This window comes from Phyllostomus hastatus, unplaced genomic scaffold, assembly GCF_019186645.2.
Source record: "Phyllostomus hastatus isolate PE091 unplaced genomic scaffold, TTU_PhHast_1.1 phas_scaffold_39, whole genome shotgun sequence".
NCBI classification, from domain to species: Eukaryota; Metazoa; Chordata; class Mammalia; order Chiroptera; family Phyllostomidae; genus Phyllostomus; species Phyllostomus hastatus.
The window spans coordinates 27,481,198-27,494,322 of NW_025334028.1; the positions used below are offsets into that span (position 1 = coordinate 27,481,198).

At 39.9% G+C, this 13,125-nt stretch overlaps 2 protein-coding genes across 4 annotated transcripts in view; one reads left to right on the plus strand and one right to left on the minus strand.

Annotated features, from left to right (window-relative positions):
- The window catches only part of INTS12 (integrator complex subunit 12), a 28,102-nt gene extending 18,605 nt beyond the window's left edge, over window positions 1–9,497 (minus strand). The window contains exons 1-2 of one of the 3 annotated variants that reach the window (XM_045820261.1): window positions 9,392–9,455; window positions 8,563–8,665 (exon numbers count right to left, since the gene is read on the minus strand). The gene's annotated coding sequence lies outside the window, so the exon portion shown is untranslated. Of the gene's footprint in view, window positions 1–8,562; window positions 8,666–9,323 lie in introns of all 3 variants that reach the window. The other 2 variants (XM_045820260.1, XM_045820259.1) reach the window with 2 other exon arrangements.
- A 60-nt stretch (window positions 9,498–9,557) lies between these two features.
- The window catches only part of GSTCD (glutathione S-transferase C-terminal domain containing), a 135,067-nt gene continuing 131,499 nt past the window's right edge, over window positions 9,558–13,125 (plus strand). Inside the window, exon 1 of the mRNA XM_045820403.1 lies at window positions 9,558–9,767. The gene's annotated coding sequence lies outside the window, so the exon portion shown is untranslated. The remainder of the gene's footprint in view (window positions 9,768–13,125) is intronic.

The following is a 13,125-nucleotide window of genomic DNA, read 5'->3' on the forward strand; positions in this document are numbered from 1 at the left end:
CATATCTATCTAAAACAAACAAACAAACAAATGATATATAATTTATTTATATATTTATATATAAGTGTAAAATTTATATATATAAAATATATGTGTGTATATGATAATATACACACCCTGAGTGCTTATGATGATGTTCTGTGGCCTAAGGAGCTTAAAACAAGTAAAGAAATACAGAAAGACTTATGAAATTCCAAAACATTAGAAGAGTTTCTTTTCCCCCGCTAATACCAGTGCTATCCTGTGGCTCTAGCTCTCATTGTCACTTTTTCAAATATTTCTCCAGGCAAGGAATTATTAAAATAAAAATATATGCATTGTGTTCAATCCTTTGATCAATATTCTATGGCTTGAAATATTCTTCTGTCTATCAGGTTAATATTATAATAATGCAACATGCTTACACTGGTAGACTTAAGGATTTGTCAGCAATTGCACAGTAATCTCTCATTTTCAGAGATTTATAAAGCCATTAAAACTTGCTGTAGGTTGAATCTTGGCATAAGAGAGCTTAGCCTGAAAATGGATTTTATTTATTTCTTCTCCATCTACTTCCCCCCTAAGCCCTCTCCAACTTTAACACAAAACACATGCGTGCACACACACGCACCCTAGGCTTTGTTTTTAAGTTTTCAAGAAGATACTGAAGAACTATCTGATGGCCTCAAAATAGTTGTCAAATTCTGTGCTCTACTAAAATATAAGAATCACCTATGAGAAGAAAAATAACCTACCTCAGTTATATTAATAAGAATTTAACAAAAACTGAGAGGCAACCTTGATCATTTCTTAAGAATGTATTATACATAAACCATCTATATATAATAATAGGTATAGAAATGTTACTTTTATTTTTTTAAAAGATTTTATTTTTTTAGAGAGGGGAAGGGAGGAAGAAAGGGAGAGAAACATCAATGTGTGGTTGCCTCTCGCACGCCCCCTACTAGGGACCTGGCCCACAACCCAGGCATGTGCCCTGACTGGGAATTAAACCAGTGACCCTGTGGTTCGCAGGCTGATGCTTAATCCCCGGAGCCACACCAGCCAGAGCAGAAAGGTTACTTTTAAATTCATTCATGGAGCTGGTCACCATATATATTCTGAAGAGAAGACAGCTCCTCATTAAAATGTCCATAGTAAAAAAAGTTAAATCGCTTCTCTTCCTGAGTACACAAGGGAAACACAGCCTAGTCTTTCCATTGACCTAGCTTTTTATAGCTAAGGAGCATAGCTATTTACTTATCCAGAACAATGTTTTATGAGACACTGACCAAAAGGTTGATACTTAGACAATTCTTTATAATAAAATAATAATATAACATAAAATGTCTATACAACATGGCTGCTTTAAGATACAAACTACCTTCCCCTTGCAAATCCCTCCAGCACTCTCATTCAGCTCAGCCCTTCTCTCTCCACATTAACTTCATTGCCAGCTGGTCACCATCTTCTAGACCCTATTTGTCACCAACATATATTTCCCAGTTTTATCCCAAGCACTCCTTTTATCTGTTTACGTCTAACCACTCCACCTCCAATCACCTGTCCATCAAGTACTGTTCCTTTGACTTATTTCTACTCCAAAAGTAAAAAAGGCTACAAGGACCTTACTCTATATTGCTGCTTTGGGAAAAATACTCCATGACCACCATTTTTCTACATCTTCCTTTGGAATCCACACCTGCATCTTTACTGTGGCTAACATAAAAATATTTGCACCAAGCTCATCTTCTCCCCCCTGCCATCATCTCCGGTAATTTTGGCGTCTATGTTGACATCTTCAACTTCCTCCACTCAGTTTAGATCTTCAACACCAAGGAGCTTCCTCTTCAGTCAATAAAACTTGTAACTGGCTACAACTACTCTCCTCTTTGGCTATAATCAACTCTCACTTTGACTACAGTCTCCATCACTCCATCTCTCCAACACTTTGACCCAGGGACCTTTCAGGGCTCCGAGCCAGTCTTTCTTTTTTTCCTCATCTCTTTACTCCCTGCCACCTGTACTTTGAATTTAGAGAGACCTCCAATTTCCTGTTCCTCCTGCTTTTTCCTTACTGGCACCTTGTTGGCCCAACTTCTCTCCCTCATCAAACAGAAAATAGTAGATGGGCCTAAAATAAAACACTCATGGTTATGTGTTTTATCCTATTTATTTATGTATTTTGCCTGTAAACTGATTTTATCAGCCTGGCTCCTACAGACAGCTGAGTTTTTCTGCTTCAGGAAAGACAGGCTCTTAAGTCAAGGTAAACTTATAAAGTCTTGAGCATCTTAGAGAACTGTGAGCCTCAATCTAATCATCTGTGAAACCAGAACAATTAAACTGCCTAGTATAGAAATGGAAATCAACTGAGATTGGGGAGGAAAGCCTGTTGGCAACTATCCTCCCCATTTTCTATCGCCTTCCCTGGTTTCTATTACTTCTCTTCTTTGTTACTGGCAAATGAGTATGTAGTAAAAGAAATTTATTTTCTTTTTACTAAAGTCCTAAAGAAGTCAGCAACTGCAGTATAACTGTCAATTTATCTCCTATATTATCTCCAAAAATATTTTTTTCTGGAGTTACACCAAATCATGTTACTTCTGCACAATTCCTTCCCTGCATATTCCAAAACCTTATGATAAAAATGGACTACAAAAGAACTATATCATTCTCATTGTTGATCAGAATTTCAGAAAACAAAGTCAGGTGGGGAGAGTATGTATAGATAGAGATAGATAACTACAGTAAATATAATGCTATAAGTGTAGGTTTAATATAAAATCTATGTGTTGCTTTTAAAAAGTCACAAAATTAATAATTACACACTGGCCAGGTAGCTCAGTTAGAACACTGTCCTGACATACCAAGGTTGTGGGTTTAATCTCTCTCTCTCTCTCCCCGCTCTCCTTTCTCTAAAATCAATTAGTTAAAAATAATTAAGTTACCACTTTAAAAAAAATGCCAATAACCTAGCAAAGTGGTAGAAGCGGAGTAGATTCTTAGCTCATACTAGGAACTGTCTATGGCAAATGCATACAAGTAACACAGAAATTTCCTCTAGTGAACAATGTTCTTTTATTTATCCTTTTTCCTTGATTTATTTGTATGCCATTTACTTTCTATCCAGCTTACATTCCATGGTTCAGCCTTTCATAGACCTTTCTAGTACTCTAAGCACCCTTGTCCCATAGCCCTATAGTGTCACATACTTTATAACCTATCGTTAATACCTTCTCCCTGCTACCTCCAAACTCTAAGTCACAGGTGGCAAACACAAGACCCGTGGGCCAAATTCGGCCCTCCAACCTTGTTTTATCTGGCCCAGCACCTTGTTTCTACCTGTGGCAGCTCTGAGCTCCTTGCCCCTAGTTAAGTAGTTACATTTATACGGTCCTAAAATTACATTTAGCCCTTTGAAGGCAACTGCGAGCCTGACGTGGCCCCTGGTGAAAATGAGTCTGACATCCCTGCTCTAAGTGCAGCTGAAAATAAAACACTGACTCTGTATCTTCTGAGTTACCAATATCAGCTAGGTACTCGGTACAATTTAGCAATCCTGTCAAGCTTCTCTGGTCAACTCACTTCCCCACTTCCTGGAAAGACCAGTTAGATTTCTCCCTTTTCTTTGAAACTGCTTCTGTCTCAGTAGATGGCCTCACCTAATTCATGGAGAAAACAGAAGCTGTCGAAGATGAAATCAACCAATCTTCTGCCACCACATCTACAAACTTACCTGCAACCATCCTTTCCTATTTCCCAACTGATAAATAAGGAGGTGGCTCTCCATGTAATGCCACATGTACCTGGATCTATCTCTTCGTTAGCCCTCTGGAACCTTGAGCTGTGGATTATTTATTTACTGTCTTCTCACCCCCACCCTCAGTCTCCTTCTTTATACTGGCATCTTTTCATTGACATTTATATACAGTCAGGCCTCTTCTACTCTATCTTCTTCATTTCAGAGCAAAGCATCCTAAGAAAGTCAACTACATTTTATACTTTCTCTTTATTTCTTCTACTTATGCTGAATTTTGTGCAGTTTGGCAATTTGGCCTTTGTTCCACTCTTCCATAAAAATGCTCTCACCAAAGTATTCAGAGCCTAAGTCCGATAAATATAATAAATACTGTTTTCTCCTCCTCCATTTTCAGACTTCTTGGTAGCTTCCTCCTGTTCCACTTAAACAAAAATACGTTCTTTAAGGCTGAGTTCTGGATCTCTTCCTGTCTCATTCTAAACATTCTTCTCAAAATGTACCCTCTGTATCAGTAGCACAGGCAGTACCTAGGAACCTGTTAGAAATCCAAACTCTTGGTCTCCACCACTGGACCTACTGAAGAAAAAATTCTGGGACTGGGGCCCAGAAATCTGCATTAAACCTTCCAGATGTTCTGATCTACTCTAAAGTTTGAGAATACTGCTTTAGACAACTTGATCTACACCTTTTGCAGAGATTATAAATTTCTCTCTCCAGACCATGTGTCTCTTCCAAAATTTAATTGCCAGCTCGACTTGGATATGTCACTGGTACCTCCTACTCAACATAACTAACAGAGCCACTCATAAGCTCTTGTTTTGTTTCCCAACCAGTTCTTCCTCTAATATTCCTTTCTCAGCTGAAAGCTACCATGCTCCAGCCGGAACCTGAGAATCACTTTTAACTACTCCTACTTCTTCAACCCTCCTCCCCCATTCAATCACCAAACACCTTAAATTCATCCACCTTTTTCAATTCTTATTACTATCACCCCTAGACTAAACTACCATCTTCCATATAAGACCCACAGCAATAACTTAATCAGTCTCCCCACAACCACTCGTCCTCCCAAAATCTTCTCATATCACTCATTTGCTTAAAATGCTCCTTAAACGTCTCACTGTCCAAAGGTTAAAGAACAAGATGCTTAACAAGGTCTCCAATGCCCTAAACGATCTGGACATGTAAAGCAGTTACGACAGTACCTGGCACAGAGTATGTGCTCATTATATGATACCTAGTACCTCAAGCTATTCCCACTCTCTCTGTGGTAGTCACATGACTTATTTCAAGTCTTTCAACATATCTTTTTTACCTCAGCACTTTAGTAGAGTGACCCATCTCCCATCTTATTCATTCAAGTCTCATTTTCTGCACATATTCTTACTGGTCCCAAAACATCCTATAGTTATGTGTGATAGCTACCACACTGTTAATTATGTAAACAGTGCTTGTCATTGTCACTAGAATGTAAATTCCATGAGGGTCAGCACTAGACTGGTCTTACCACAAGTCTAGCAGAGTGCCTGAAAGATCGCAGGTACTCAGTAAATGCTGGCCATGTTAATACATGTTATTTACTTCCATTTTCAAAAACTTTCTCCTCCTTGAGTTCTATTCTATTCAGCTTTTCTGGTTTTCCTCTTTATTTCTGACTAGTCTTTGTGTGCCTCATCTTCTCATCCCTGTTGTTCTTCATATTGCCCAAGTATCTCTCCTTGTCCATTTCCATTAGCTCTTGTACCAATTTCTTCCTTGGTAACCTTACATACAGGAGTGGGCAAGAGTTGCTTTATACTTGTTCGTATGGAAAAAGACAGGCAAGTTATGATTATTACAAGAGCTTTATTAACTCTGTGTTTCATGTACTCACAACTATAAACCTACTTACATCCACACTTGTATATCACGTTTTCAACTATCATATCTAGGCAGATGACTCAGCAAGTCATTCCCCATAATGCAGGAGCCATCTTTCTCAGGCAGACAACTCCTCTCCAAGTGGCATCAGCCTAAAGAGAAGCAATAGTCCCACCGTGTGGAGGTTAAGCCTGGCTGATGAGTACAGCCTGAGGCTATATTACTGATTAAATTTAACATGTAAAGCAGATCTCTGAGACTTTAGCTGACCCTTCCCTTGGCCAACTGTTGGTAAAAGCCAGCCTTGGTGGGCAGCCTGATTCTTTCTGCACACAAACAAGCCCAGCAGAGGGAGTTACATGCTGTTGATTGCTGACAGCTACAAGCAGGCTGCCCAGGCCAGTCATAGGCAGTGTCTAACACAGGTATGCACCAGAGCCTGTGCAGATCTACCTAATACATAGAAACAAATACAAAGCAGCCAAAATGGGAAGACAAAAACAGACCCCAAATGAAAGAACAAGAAAATTCTCCAGAAGAACTAGATGAAATGGAGGCAAGAAATTTATTAGATAGAGTTTAGAGTAATTGCTGTAAGAATACTCAAAAGCATGAAAAAAGGCATAAAACCCACAAAAAAGGACCAGTGAGAAATAAAGAATGAAATCTCTGAAATAAATAATATGCTGGAAGGAATAAACAGTAGGTTAGATAAAGTAGAGGATCAAATCATTGATTTGGAAGACAAGGTAGAAAAAATACCAAAGCACAGCAGCAAAAAGGAAAAGGAATTTTAAAAAAGGAAAGCTGCCCTGGCTGGTGTGGCTCAGTGGATTAGTGCCGGCCTGCGAACCAAAGGGTGGCTGGTTCGATTCCCAGTCAGGGCATGTGCCTGGGTTGTGGGCCAGGTCCCCAGGAGGGGGCGCTCAAGAGACAACCACACACTGATGTTTCTCTCCCTCTTTTTCTCCTTCCCGTCCCCCTCTAAAAGTAAATAAATAAAATCTTAAAAGAAAAGGAGAGCTTAAAAAACATTTTGGACAGCATGAAGCATAACAGCATTCACATCATAAGTATACCAGAAGGAGAAGAAAGTGACCAATGGATCAAGAACCTATTTGAAGAAATAATGACTGAAAATTTCCCTAATCTGGTGAAGGAAAAGACACACAAATCCAGGAAGCTCAGATAGTCCCAAGCCAAGGAGGCCTGTACTGAGACACATTCAAATGAAAATGACAAGGCTTAAAGACAAAGACAGAATCCTAAAAGCTGCAGTAGAAAAGCAGTTAGTTACCCACAAGGGAGCTCTGATTAGACAATCATCTGATTTCTCAGCGTAAACAATTCAGGGCAGAAAGGAGTGACGTGAAATATTCAGGTGATAAAAAGCAAGGACCTACAACTAATGCTACTTTACCCAGCTAGAGTATCATTTAAAATCAAAGGAGAAATAAGGAGTTTCTCAGACAAGAAAAAGCTAAAGGAGTTTGTTTGCTAGCACCATACCAGTATTGCAACAAATCTTAAAGGGCTTGCTTTAAGAAGAAGAGAAAGAAAAAAAAGCAGAGGAAAATAGTCTAACAATAAAATGGCACTAAATAGGTATCTATAAATAATCACCTTAAATGTAAATGGCTTAAATGCTACAGCCCAAAGACATGCAATACTTGAATGAATAAGAAAACAAGACCCACATATATGCTGCCTCCAAGAAACCCACCTCAGATCTAAAGATATACACAGATTAAAAGTAAAGGGATGAGCCCTGGCTGGCGTAGCTCAGTGGATAGAGCATGGGCTGTGAACCAAAGTGTCGCAGGTTCGATTCCCAGCCAGGGTACATGCCTGGGTTGCAGGCCATGACCCCCAGCAACCGCACACTGATGTTTCTCTCTCTCTCTCCCCCTCCCTTCCCTCTCTAAAAATAAATAAATAAAATCTTTAAAAAAAAAGTAAAGGGATGAAAAAGGTATTTCATGCAAATGGAAAGGGGGGGAAAGCTGGGGCAGCAATACTTATTTATATCTGACAAAATAGACTTTAAAACCAAGGCTGTAGTAAGAAACAAAGAAGGACAAAGACAAAGAAGGATAATGATAAAGGGGACAATCCAACAAGAGGATGTAACCTTTGTACACATTTACACACCCAACATAGGAGCACCTATATAAGTGAAGCAAATCTTGATAAAAATAAAGGAAGAGATAGACAGAATTACAGTCATAGTCAGAGATTTTAATACCACATTGACTTCAATGGATAGATCTCCCAGACAGAAAATCAACAAAAAGACAGTGGCCTTAAATGACACACTAAATCAAATGGATTTAACTGATATCTTCAGAGCATTCCACCCCAAAGCAGCAGCATATACATACTTTTCAAGTGCACATGGAATGTTTTCTGGGATAAACCACTTGTGTAGGACACATTTAAGAAGAATGAAATCAGCCCTGGCTGATGTGGCTCAGTGGACTGAGCACAGACCTATAAACCAAAAGGTCACCAGTTCAATTCCCAGTAAGGGCACATGCCTGGGTTGCTGACCAGGCCTGTGGTTAGGGCACTGATTGCAAGAGGCAACTGGTTGATGTTTTTCTCCTCCTCCTCTGTCTCCCTCCCTTCCCCTCTCTCTAAAAGTAAAGAAAGAAACTCAAACCTACTATCACGCCCCCTTCAAAACCCGTAAACATAAAAAAAAAAAAAAAAGCAAAAGTGAAACAAAAACATCTTTTACACGACTGGGTACTTGTATAATATTGCTATCTGCAATACTCTCTTCCCAGTCCTTCATCAGGCTTAAATTCATTAATCCACTGGACTGTAAACTCCATGAGAGCTGGGACTTTTTTTTTTTTTTTTATTCACGGTTATATACCGTACCTAGTGCTTGGAACTTGACAAGCATTCAAATACATGCATTGAATGAACTAGGTTTTTGTTGAAATAACACTTACTAGGGGTTCTGTGATCTTCGGTTTAGATCTCCGATCTAAGGTGCTTCTGCATATATAAATATATGCTTTCCCCAAGACCTCGTTCCCAACCCTACATGCCAATCTTTAAAGAAAAAAAGTCCGAAGTTGTTCACTTGCACGTACACGACAGGAAGGAAACTGAACTTATTCAAGCACAGTGAAACATTAGAATTGCCATCTCATAATGGCTTTAGAAAATTTTGCCCTTTATGTCTTTGCAAGATCGTGCAACCCTTTCTAATTAGCATCCTTGCAAAGATGCTGCCTTTTTCATTCCTCCACTGAGTTCCTGGCTCTGGGTTATGTTGATATCTGAGGGACACGTCTAAAGAGGCAGCAGGCCCCCGATTCCAAACCAACCAAGTGACAGAGAACCAGAAAAGCGAAGCAGGCACTCAACAGGAATGTCTATCTTTTTCTCAAAGCATGGCATACCAAAGGCCTAGCACGAGGTAAGGTCCTTGAAAGAAAGCCCGAGAGAAGATGAGAGGCACGGAAACAGCGAGCTGTACAGAGAAGTCGCCAAAACCTTGTGAGGAAGGTCCAAGACAGCGTTCCCAGGACTTAGCCCTTGGGACCATGTCCTCCGCCCGCGCGCCTAAGCCCACAACATCCCCGGACGAAGCCGAGCCCTCATTGAAAGGGGAGAGCGGTCAGCCTGAGACATGCGACCGCCCTTAAGTTAGGTTTCCCCAAAAGAAGCGAAAAAACGAAGACCCCTCACGGAACTACTCTCCCACCTCATCCCTCGAGGAAGTCTCGAGCCTCCCTGCGGCGGCAGGGAGGGGGGTCGCTCGTCACAACTCACCGCTCCGCCCCACTACTCCGTCCTTTCCCGGTAGCCCCTTCCGAACTAGTCCCGGTACCACCACCTCTGAGAGCGGGGAACAAAAGTTGCCGCAGCACCGTCAGGGGGGAACGTTTTCGTTGTTACACGGTGGGAAGTGACGTGACCCTCTTTTTCCGGTCCGCCGGATTATGAATGACGGCTGGCACAGCAGTTTCTCAGACGTGGTATCTGTTGTTTTGACAAACACTCATCCTGTCTGGTAGCGAGTGGTCCGCTGGCGAAGACTCCAGAAGCCGTCTCGGAATCCCGGCTCGGGCGGGGCGGGAAGGCGCTGGCGGCCAGTGTCGCCGGCACGTTCTCGACCCTCCCTGCCTGGCCGCACCTCTGCGACCAGGTAAAGAGGGCGCTCCGGCCGCCGACTCCTCAGTGCCTGCCCACCGCCAGTGCCTGCTCTTTTCGTCCGGGGAAAACGGGGCACACGACGCGAGGGAAGGTCGAGGACGTGAATTAGTGTCCTGATCTCTCTCACTGGCCCTCATTGCTCACAGCTTCTGAGGGTGCGGGTGGAGGGCTCCGGGCTTCCTCTACTGGTGTGTGGGGGGCGGGGGGAATGGAGCAGCTTCTAGTTGCAGGAGTCGGGGCGGGGGGCGGGGGCGGGGGTCGTTTGCCCTTTGCTGCTAAGTGTAATTTTCAGACCTCTTCCATCACGCTTTAATTTTTTCTTCTTTGACACTTAGTTTTCCACTCCAACTTCTGAGCATACTGCTTAACAGTTGCTCCAAAGGGCTTGCTTCATTTTAGGCCTTTCGCTTCTTCGGTTTTAAACTTGTGTAGAAAGTTTGCGTTTAACTTGCATGAAAGTTGCTTTGACTTCAAAAACGTTTGCTAATTAATACACGTACTCCCCATCTCATCTCTCTACTTGGTTTTGGGCTTAGATGATGTTTTAAAAATCCTCACACGAGTATATGTTTATTGATTTTAGAAAGAAAGTAGGGGAGGAGGGGAGAGGGAGAAACATTGGACGTGAGACAGAAACGTCAGTGTGAGACACGGGATAGGTTGCCTAGTGGAGGCGCCCTGACCGGGGATCTGACCGCAAGGGAGGCGTGTGCCCTGACCTGGAATGAACTGGGAACCTTCTGGTGTACCGTACGCTGCTCCAACCAACTGAGTCACTCGGCCAGGGCTTTTTTGCTTTTCTTCGTAATGTCATGATCCCATTCCTGTCGTAATTTCTTGAGTGTCAAGGAAATGCCAGCATTTGATATATCTTGTGCTAAATTATTGGTAAAGAAGGTAGACTACTACTCTTTCTAACCTTATCTATAGAAAGTGTTTAAAGGAGAAAAATACAAAAGCTGGCAAGAACTACTGTGACAATTTTAAACTTGTAAACATGATCATTTAAATATTGTAAAATAAATGCTCTGTTATAAATACAACTGAGTGATTTGCTGTCATGTTTAATAAACCATTAAGCTATGCGAGTTGTTTTATTTTTTTAACCGCCTGGTGGGGAATATACACTACTCAGGATTGCCTTAAGCATACTTACTGGAAATTGTATTTGAGTTATACCTGAAGGCAGCATTTTAAGAGGTCTCACTTCAAAAATAAATGTGAAAAAATCAGATTTGAGAATCATTTTATCATTTCTTTTTTTTTTTTAACACTTCTAATTGTTTGCCTGCTTTAAACAAAGCTCAAATTTCAGTAGTGGTAGACCAATCAAGTTTTGTTTTTTTTTAAACCTGTGTTTAACTTTGTAGCTTTTGTATTACCTGTGATTTGAAATAAGAATAAATACTGAGTAGCCAATTGGCTTTTCTAACAGCAAAAATTTAGCAGACCTTGAAATTTAACAAATTCTGCAGCCAGTCAACTAAAACATCTGTGGTGTACATACAATTCTCTAGTATATGTTGTTTTTATCTTAAGTTGTCAAAGCCTCTTGGATTCTGTTATGATTAGTACTTAAAATACAGGGATTTAAACCGCTGAGATCACATCAACACAAGTATTATTTGTTGTAGGGACTCAGTAATTTTATTTCAGGCTTGATGTTTTGAACATGTTAGCATTTCATGCTGTGAAATCGCTATTAATTATGAGGTGTGGCTTAGCTACAAGCATGAATCCCTGGCAACAAATGATTCCCTGATATTCAAGAAAGAAGATGACACACTTCCTTTATGACTAAGATTACAGTAAGCATTTTTACTTTTAAACATTTTTTTCACTTCTTGCCCAGATAAGAAAGCAGCTAATTTTAATTGTAGGATTTTGTTTTCTAGGACTTAACTATATGCATTCCCACATTACAAAATATAATGAGCACTGAAATCACTGGTTTTTTCTTTCTTTTGTTAATCTTTAATATTTAAGTTAATTAGCTGCTACCTAATTCTGTAGGGGCAAGTGGGGTTTTTTTTTTAACTATATTACTGTAATAAAATAGGGTGAGATTTGCAATCAAGTAGTGTTACTTTATGAAATGTATAAAGCATGAGCTAACTCCATAACATTGAGCATTTGATGTAGTAAGGAACTTAAAGGGGTTTAAATTTAAGTTGTAATCTAAGAAAAATGAGTTTGCAATGTTTTCATACTTGTAAACTGGTGAGCTATTTTGTACAATATAATCAGTTAATATACATGTGAACTTAGGGTATCACATTTATATTCTACCATTTTGTGACCTGGCTTTCAGCCTAAGAAAAGATTTTTTTCAATATTTGGAGGAATACCTTTTCAATTCAGCATGAACATCTTACCTTTCCTGAGAAGTCTGAAAATAGAAAGCATAACTTGGGGCTTGCCCATAAACAATGATATATTTTAATAGTGTCAATGAATGGGCAATTTTGGGATAAATTATGAAAGAATAATAGCTAGTATTTAGGGGCTTATTGTAGTAAACATTGTTCTGTTTTCACAACACACTATGTGGTAATTATTGTTACTATTGACCCCACTTTACAAATGAGGAAACTAAGGCACAGAAAAGTTTTATATTGCTTCTGAATATCAAGACCAGGATTTGAATCTGGTTAGCTCCAAAGTCTAGACTCTTATCCATTACTTTATAGTTATTGGTGTATAAATATATGATTCCCTAAGTCAGTAAATACAAAGAATCTGGCTATATTTCTGGTTCTCTTGCCTGAAAATCAACATACATAAAAACGCTTGTGCTTTATTTACATGTTTGGATGAATTCTAGTTATTCATTTTTCCAGTTCAGCTCACAGTGGTGATCTTATTTCTTTAATTTATACATAGATGGCTCTTAAAATAGATGTATTCTTTTGGGAGAGAAAGAATGGTGTTAAGAAGAATGGGGTTCATGCTGTGCTAAGACTAAAGTTCTCAATAGTACTTATTACAATAATTACTGGTACTCATTTATATATTCATTCATTTATTTTTGAACTAAGTTTTTAGTACTGTTAATTTAAGCATTGGAGATGTACTGTGAGGTAATAAGTGCTATACTCATGAAGTAAAATAAAACAGGATAAGGGGCTAATGAATGGTGAGAATGGTTTTTCAGTTCAGGTTGTCAGGAGAGGCTGCTCCGAGTTAATATTCTGAAGACCTCAGTGAAATTAAGGAGCAAACCATGTACATAGTTGAAGAAGAGCACTCTAAGTAGAGGAAACAGCAGGTACAAAAACTCACAAATGTGAGTATTCCTGACATCTTCCAAGAACAGCGAAGAGAAGCTGGAGATGAGTGAGCAAGAGGAC